General features: G+C 53.5%; 1 pseudogene; it reads left to right on the forward strand.

The window, feature by feature from the left end:
- LOC111966116 (integrin alpha-5-like) overlaps nt 1-8775 on the forward strand; it is an 87601-nt pseudogene that overhangs the window by 50971 nt on the left and 27855 nt on the right.

An 8775-nucleotide genomic window follows, 5' to 3' on the forward strand; every position in this document is an offset into this window, starting at 1 on the left:
ATCTGTCTCTCTCTGTCTATCTATCTGTCTCTGTCCTCTCTCTATCCGTCTCTGTCTAATATCTGTCTCTATCTGTCTCTGTCTCTCTCTCTCTCCTCTCTGTCTCTCTCTCTGTCTCTCTCTGTGTCTCTGTCCCTCTCTCTATCCATCTCTATCTGTCTCCGTCTCTCTATCTGTCTCTCTCTGTCTCTCTATATCTGTCTCTGTCTCTCTCTCTCTCTCTCTATAGTCTATCTATCTGTCTCTGTCTCTATCTATCTCTGCTCATGTCTGTCTCTGTCTGTCATCTGTTCTGTCCTCTCTCTGTCTCTCTATCTGTCTCTCTCTGTGTCTCTGTCCCTTCTCTCTATCCATCTCTATCTGTCTCCGTCTCTCTATCTGTCTCTCTCTGTCTCTCTATATATCTCTCTCTCTCTCTCCTCTCTCTTCTCTCTCTCTCTCTCTTCTCTCTCTCTCTCTCTCTCCTCTCTCTCTCTCTCTCTCCTCTCTCTCTCTCTCTCTCTTATGTCTATCTATCTGTCTCTGTCTCTGTCTCTCTCTCTCTCGCTCTCTCTCTGTCTCTGTCTCTCTATCTGTCTCTCTCTGTCTCTCTCTCTATCTCTCTCTCTATCGCTGTCTCTGTCTCTCTCTGTCTCTATCTCTCTGTCTCTGTCCATCTGTCTCTCTATCTGTTTTCTTCTATCTGTCTCTCTATCTTATCTGTCCTCTATCTTGTCTCTGTCTCTCTATCTGTCTCTCTATCTGCCTCTCTATCTGCTCTCTCTCTCTGCCTCTGCCTCTGTCTCTCTCTCTATTTCTGTCTCTCTCTCTATCTCTGTTTCTGTCTCTCTCTGTCCATCTGTCTCTCTATCTGTCTCTCTATCTGTCTCTGTCTCTCTATCTGTCTCTCTATCTGTCTCTCTATCTGCCTCTCTATCTGCCTCTCTATCTGCCTCTCTATCTGTCTCTCTCTCTCTCTGTCTCTCTCTCTGTCTCTCTATCTGTCTCTTTATCTGCCTCTGTCTCTCTATCTGTCTCTGTCTCTCTATCTGTCTCTCTATCTGTCTCTCTATCTGTCTGTATATGTTCTCTCTATCTGTTTCTCTATCTGTCTCTGTCACTCTATCTGTCTCTGTCTCTCTATCTCTGTCTCTATCTGCCTCTGTCTCTATTCTGTCTCTTTATCTGCCTCTGTCTCTCTATCTGTCTTTGTCTCTGTCTCTCTATCTGTCTCTTCTCTCTATCTGTCTCTGTCTCTCTATCTGCCTCTGTCTCTATCTGTCCTCTTTATCTGCTCTGTCTCTCTATCTGCTCTCTCTATCTGTCTCTTCTATCTGTCTCTCTTATCTGTCTCTCTATCTGTCTGTATTCTGTTCTCTCTTATCTGTTTCTCTATCTCTCTCTTGTCCTCTCTATCTGTCTCTGTCTCTCATATCTGTCTCTCTATCTGCCTCTGTCTCTCTCTCTGTCTCTCTCTCTGTATCTGTCTCTGTATCTGTCTCTCTATCTGTCTCTCTGTCTCTATCTGACTGCAGGATGACAAGGAGTTCAGAGATAAGCTCTCCTTCCATCTACATCTCCCTCAACTTCAGTCTGGACCCTCAGGCAGCGTTCGACTCCCACGGACTCAGACCATCCTTAAACTACCAGACCACCGAGCTCATCGAGCAGAAGGTACTTCAATACCCCCCCCTCTGTCTAACTATGACCGCCCAGCACCCCCACAGCACTGCTGACCCCCAGCACCCACTCCCCTGACCCACACCTTGCACAGCAACCCACAGCACCACTGTACCCCGGCAGTAGCAACAACCCACAGCACCAACTGACCCCCCAAGCCATATCACAGTGCGCCCGGCAGGCACACTACGTCGACGCTGACCACTCTCTGTATTTATTTATCTCCCTTCATCTCTCTCCCTCTGAGCAGGGCAGGACTGAGCCCTGTCATTGGTGTCTCCTTGTTGTATCAAAGCTGCTGGGGCCTCATCAGATCTGCTGTGTTGTACTTACACTACATCTAAATACTGAACTCTAAAAATTCTGTTGTAGTACTGAAACTGAACTTCAGAGTGGGGCTCGAATAACCCATGTGTGTCTATGATGTATGGGGGGGGGGGGGGGGGGGGGTTATTAGTGTAAAGCTGCTGACATATTTCATTAATCATGGATACCCATTGTGAATGTAACACCGTGTAGGGGGTGATTACTGACTACCGCCTGGATTTAATCACATGCACCATGCTTTATTATGGATTTCACTATATGGCATCGTATGTACTGGGCTGGCAGTTGTGGTTTACCCCGGTTCTCACACCCTCTGGTTGCCGAGTGAGAGCTCACTGATGCCTCTGTGTAGTTTCACAGTTTCTCTGTAATGTGCTCCACATGTTGCCGTGAAGCCGGGGCACTGTCAGTTGATATTTCTTAGCTTCAGCGAGGATAGGAACCTGTAACTTTTTCTCTGACTGACTGGGTCTGACTGTGGGCCATGCAGCACACACTGAGGGGGCAGAGTGAGCTGGAGGTTACTATGGTTACCCTGCTTTCCCTTAATTAGAACCCCTGGCTGTGTAATGACAGGGGAGGCGCTGAGCTCTTTCTAATCTCCCTCAACTTCTATTTATTATCCTCATTGTCATCTAAAGCATCATGATCATCACACTGTGATGGAATCACACAGGGAAACCATTACCTACGCTAAACCTGCTACACACACACACATGTTCAGTGGTTATTGCACCCTGTCCTGCTTCATGTCTTTCTGGTCTTTCTGAGTCTAGGCCTCAAGATCACCCTGGCCTAAAGGCGTTGGCATGATTCCCAGCTGAAACAGTTCGGAAGAGTTTGTGCACATATTATGTCAACATTTTGTGACGTTTTTGTTTGTTTTGGACTTCAGGGAGTGTTTTTTCGGCTGTTCGGGCACACAACATTTTTTCTAGAGGCAAACCGAAGTTTGGAGCAGTCATAGGAAGAGAAGAAGTGATAGGGCTGTTACATCTGGATCTTAGTCCACGTCTTGACGTTGTGCTTGGGCATGATCAGTGCATCCTGGGGAAGGGTACATGTTGATGGCTTAGCTGCTCGGAAGTTTCGGCGTTGAAAAACTGTTCATGGTAAGCCGACACCAGGTGGGTAATGAGGTTCCGTAGGTGGCGGGTGCTTGGGGGACGACTCTGCAGATGCTTCTGTGCTACGTGGAGCGGGTGATTAAGCAGTAACAGGTGAGACCTGGACTCCCTGGGAGCGCACATCTTGGTAGTCTAGTGGGACGGACATGGGGTAGGCCAGGTATGTATTGTGGTGACCGTTCAGGGACTGTGGAGGACCAAGCCACAGACACGCAGTGGCCGAGATGCGGTCTCCGGAGTGGTGCCATCATAGGAGAGTCTCGGCAGCAGCAACCAGGGACCTGGAGCACGCAGGATTTGGTTTCAGGCTGGGGGGACACACAGGAGGCTTGTTTGCGCGTCGAGTTAGTTTAGAGGGATGGCCCACTTGGTTGGTAAAAAACAAGGGGACGCGGCAGGAGGGCATATCGACTCCAGCATATGGGGTTGACTAAAGGTGGGGGCGGAATGCGTAAAGCTGCGAGGAGAGTCGGAGGAGTCGCGTTACAAGGGGGAGGGTGGGCATGGGTGCGTCGAGAGGTGGCGCCGGGGAAGAAGATAAACAGGTCCAGGGCCGTGCCATGCGCCGTCGCTTATGGGTCTTGACACTCTTTGCACGCCACCAGGCAGAGAGTGCTCTGCCAAACTTACCTGGTTGTATCTCCCGCAGCTCCCCTGGGGATCGCCTGGATAGCGCAAGTGCCGTCAGTTGTGAGGATAGAAAGCCGGCAAGGCGGGTCCGGCTCTTATCTTGTCGATAGGCTGAAATCCCAATCCGGCTGCGGACATTACCAGGATGCAGGATTTGAAGTGTCGGCGCTGGCGCAATGAGATGCTAGGCAAAATACGGCTCGGTTTGGTGCCATGTCAGCCGCCCCGTAGGAGAACGCAGAGCGGTGAGCAGATGCCGCCTATAGGAGAAGGAGCCTCCCGTGCATAAGATAGACGGAGGTGGAGACCTTCAGTTCAACATTACCATCCTGAATGGGTCTCGATGTACGCATGCAGTTCCTACGGATTCGTGGCTGTTTGTCCGTTCGCCGTCGCCGTACCCAGGAACTTGATCGTGTGCAGTCCTTCTAGGATGTGGAATTAGGGAAAATGACCGCAAGGAGACCCAGCAGTTACAGGGAACGCGGGTCGTTGAGCTCTCGTTGTATTGAATGCTCGCGGCATGCGGTTCACAGAGGGGGAGGCACTCAGGCAACGGTTCCAGCGGCCCTGACCACCTGCTCCTAGGTCACAACCCCCCAGCCCGAGATGGGAGGTGTCTGTGCTGACCAGGCTCCCGGCGCCCTACACTCTCATTTCAGGCATCTTCACCCCACCATGAGACGAAAGGAAGCAACAGCACGGTGACAGTGGCAGCTTCGGGTGAGCCAGTGGGAGTTGATCACCGTTGAAAGAGGCCGGAATGGAACAGGCCCAGGGGAATCAGCAACTGGCGTTGGCAGGATCAGGAGGGGGCCCTGCCAGAAAGTGGTGAGGCAAGCATAAAGATCGCCTGAAACTCTCCTGGTGGGGCAGGTGTATCTCATTAAGGACTGGTGAGTCAAAGTTCCATGCCCAAGAAGGCACACTCTGGGTTGGGGGTAGATGACTATTCTTGGTCGTTTAACGTATGCCCAGCCCGCGATGTGGGTTCAGGAGCATATCTCTGTCTGACAGGACTGGGTCCTGGTCGGGGCCAAACAAATCAAGCCAATCGTAGCCAGGTAATTGAGATCAACAATCCTCCGGCGATGCGAGAGGTGCCAGGACAGCGTCCCGATGAAGGACGCCGTATTTGTGAAAAGTGTGGGGTGCCAAGCGGAGGCCGTGAAGGAAGAACATGAATTCATAGTCGTTGTCCTTCGAAAAGGACCGAAACGGAGGTACTTGAATTAGCCAATCGGCTGGGTGGAACAGGGGACATCGGAGTACGCATCTCAAGGTCAGTGTCACACCCACTGATCTGGAGAACACGGGTCCTGCAACATGCGGGCTGGGGGCAGCAGTGTGGACACCTCAGAACCTTCAAGTAACCATTGAGGTTGCGGAGCGTCCAGAATCGGGTCGACAACTCTGTCCGGTCTTTTTGTGACCACAACATAAGGTGTACGTAGAACTACCCTAAGCCCATGAAGGACCGGCGGGCCGGCAATCCTCTCTACATATATAAGATTAACTCACTGGCTACACCCGGATTTTTGGAGCACTTGTGGACAACTACCCAGGGACTCCACGAGGTGTCTGACAAAAACCTCCTCCCACTTTGCCCTTTGGAGACCGGGAGAACGGCTCAGAGCGCCCATACAGGACCAAGAGGAAGGGGCTCGCTGTGTGAGGGGTCCTGCCCATGTGGAGGCCAAGCGGACAACCTCTGCCGCTCACTGCACCTGACTGGACGCCAGGCATTCGATGCGGCACATCTGGGGGGTGGACGATACCCTTCAGGCATGGTCCGCCAGTTGGTAAGGCTGGCAGTGGACCGGGTTGATAGGGGTGTTTCCGTTTCTGGGCAGAACCGGGGAGAATATCCGCCTTCCTTCCCGTAGAAATGAGGCTGGAGGCAGCTAAGAAAGCCGAGAGGAGGCGATACTGCGGAGGCAGAAAGAGACAGGCTGGAAGCCGTGAGTACAAACACCCAAAATTTCTTGGGGGGGGCCTTAAAGGGAGTGTGGCGGAAAGTCAGGTAGGAACCTGGCCTACTCCTGTCTTACCGTGGAGAACCGCGAGAGTACGGGCCAGACACCGTGTTAGCAGTACAGAGCGCACGGTGTTCTCCTGTACGCTGCATAGCCCGGTTCGGTACTTCCCGCTCCACGTTTCGGCCGGGCTAGACTGAAGCGTTGGAGCCTTATGTCATGAAGCCGGCCAAGCATCTGCTCCAGTGCGTCTCTCGGGCCGGCGTACATGGCACCAGCCTTGAGGCATGGGGTGGTCGTTAACCTACATGGCGGTGCGGGTTCTTCCAACCTTCCCGCATGGTCAGGCGAGGGGGAGCATACAACGGTAGGTTGGGCAGGCTCGGCGCTCAGGGAGCCAGTACGATGCACGGTCCGGTATTCCGGCGTCCACCTCCCGCCCCTTACCCCAGTACCACCAGTGCCCTTCCACGCAACTAGCCTATGGTGCGTGTCTCAGCCCTTTAGCCACCAGTGCCTAAACCACGGCAACAGCCTCCTGTGTGTCCAGAGTCCTGTGCGTCCGTCGTTTGCTGCTCCCGCACTAGCCTGAACGCATGGGCCTGTCAGTGTCCCAGTCCGGTACCCACCGAGTTCGGCACCCACGCAACTAAGGCCTAATGTGCGCTCCAGGGTCCAGTATGCCCCTGTTCCTCTCTCCCCGCACTAGCCCTCGAGATGCTTTCGTCGCTCCCAGCCGAGTACCGGGCTTTTGTTCCGGTTCCGCTTACGCACCAGGCCTTCAGTGCGCCTCAGCCTGGCAAGAGTCTGCCGTCTGCACTGCAACCAAAGCGGATGCCTGTAATGCCCTCGTCTGCAAGCGCATCTGAGCCATCGTTCTACCCAGCGCCATTTCTGAGCCATCCGTCTTACCCAGCGCCATCTGAGCCATCCGTCTGTCCCAGCGCCATCTGAGCTCCGTCTGCCCGAGCCATTTAGAGCCGCCCGTCTGTCCGAGCCGTCAGAGCCGTTCGTCAGTCCAGGAGCCGCTTAGAGCCGTTCGTCAGACGGGTATGCCGAGCCGCCAACCAGACAGGATCTGCCAGAGCGCCAACCAGACAGGATCTGCCAGAGCCGCACCAGACAGGATTGCCAGAGCCGCCAACCAGACAAGGACTTGCCAGAGCCGCCAACCAACAGGATTCTGCCAAGAGCCGCCAACCAGACAGGATCTTGACAGAGCCGCAGCCAGCCATGGGTGCAGCCAGATCCGTCAGCCAGCCATGGTTGCAGCACAGATCCGTCAGCCAAGCCATGGAGCAGCTTCAGATCCGTCAGCCAGCCATGAGCAGCCAGATCCGTCGCCCCAGCATATGAGCCATGGTATGCAGCTCAGATTTTCCGTCAAGCCAGCCATCCCCAGACACGAACAACACGCACAATCAGCCTTCACACACCACCACCGCCCAGATCCGTCAGCCAGCCATGAGCAGCAGATCCGTAGCCAGCCTATGAGCAGCCAGATCCGTCAGCCAGCATGAGCAGCCAGATCCGTAGCCAGTCCATGTAGGCAGCCAGATCCGTCAGCCCAGCCATGAGCAGTAAGCCAATCCGTCAGCCAGCCATGAGCACCAGATCCGTCAGCCAGCCATGAGCGAGCCAGATCCGTCATGGCCAGCCATGAGCCGGCCAGATCGTCAGCTCCAGCCATGAGCAGGCCAGATCCGTCAGCCAGCATGAGCACCGATCCGTAGCCAAGCCATGAGCAGTCCCCTCAGTTCGGCGCTGGCGTCCTCAGTCCGAGCTGCCGTCCCTCAGTCCGGAGCTGCCGTTCCCTCAGTCCGGAGCTGTCCGTCCTCAGTCGGAGCTGCCGTCCCTCAGTCCGGAGCTGCCGTCCCTTCATCCGGGCTGCCGTCACCTGCAGTCCGGAGCTGCCGTCCCTCAGTCCGGAGTCTGCCGTCCCTCAGTCGGAGGCTTCTGCCGTCCTCAGTGCCGTGGCTGCGTCCTCAGTCGGAGCTTGCTTCCCTATCTCTGGTGCTTGCTCTCCCCTTTATCCCTGGTGCTCTCCTTATCCTGGTGCTCTCTTCCCTTATCTGGTGCTCTCCCTTATCCTTGGTGTGCTCCTTATTCCCTGTACTGTGCTCTTAGCCGGAGGCTGGCCCCTTAGTTCCGGAGCTTGCTCCTTTAATTCAGTCGGGGTTAATTGTGAGGGGGTGGGGTATTTTGGAGGAAGCTTAAGGAGGCGTTAGTTGACTCGTGGTGGGGAAAGGGGACTCTCCGTAGCCTACACGACCCAGTGCCTGGAGTTTGGGCTCGCCATTTCCCTATGACTACTGCCCCCACGCCGCCACCCCCGTGTGGAAGGAGAAGCCCACTCCGACCCTCCCTAGATTGTTGTGCTGGTGCGGTCTTCGTCCCCTTGTGTTTACGGAGTTTCCGCAGACAGCATTTAGGGGGGGGTTATGTACGTGCCCTGGCCTTAGTATTCTTTGTTTTCTTTTATTATTTTAGTTAGGTAGGGGGTCGGGTGTGACATGGGGAATTTTGCTGTTTATTTATCGGTTTTGGGTTGGTTTATATGGTAAAGGGGGTGTTGGGTGTAGTGTATGGGTTTGTGTTGAGTGTATGTGGTCTAGCTGTGTCTATGTTGGGTGTAAGTTGTCTAGGAGAGTCTATGGTTGCCTGAATGGGGTTCCCAGTTGAGACAGCTATTTCTGTTGTTTCTCTGAATTTGATGGCAGCCCTATTTTAAGGTAGCCCATTGGCTTTTTCCTTTTGTGTGGGTAATTGTCTATGTTTCAGAATTTCGTGTTGTATCCTGTTGTATTTGCATTACGACGTTTATTATAGCTTCAACGATCGTTTTTTGTTTTGGTAGGTTTTGTAAGAGTGTTTTGTTTTTCGGTTCTCCTTCTTTCTTCTAATAAAAAAGAAGATGGCTTTTTTTTTCCTACTGCGCTGCCGTTTTGGTCTCCTCAATCCTCCCACACGATCGTGAACAGTCAACCCCAAGATGCCTAATACCTGCTTGGGATGTTCTAGAGGCAGGAATTGTCATGTAGAAGGGTACAGAAATC

The sequence above is a fragment of the Salvelinus sp. IW2-2015 genome, linkage group LG7 (assembly GCF_002910315.2).
Source record: "Salvelinus sp. IW2-2015 linkage group LG7, ASM291031v2, whole genome shotgun sequence".
Classification (NCBI taxonomy): domain Eukaryota; kingdom Metazoa; phylum Chordata; class Actinopteri; order Salmoniformes; family Salmonidae; genus Salvelinus; species Salvelinus sp. IW2-2015.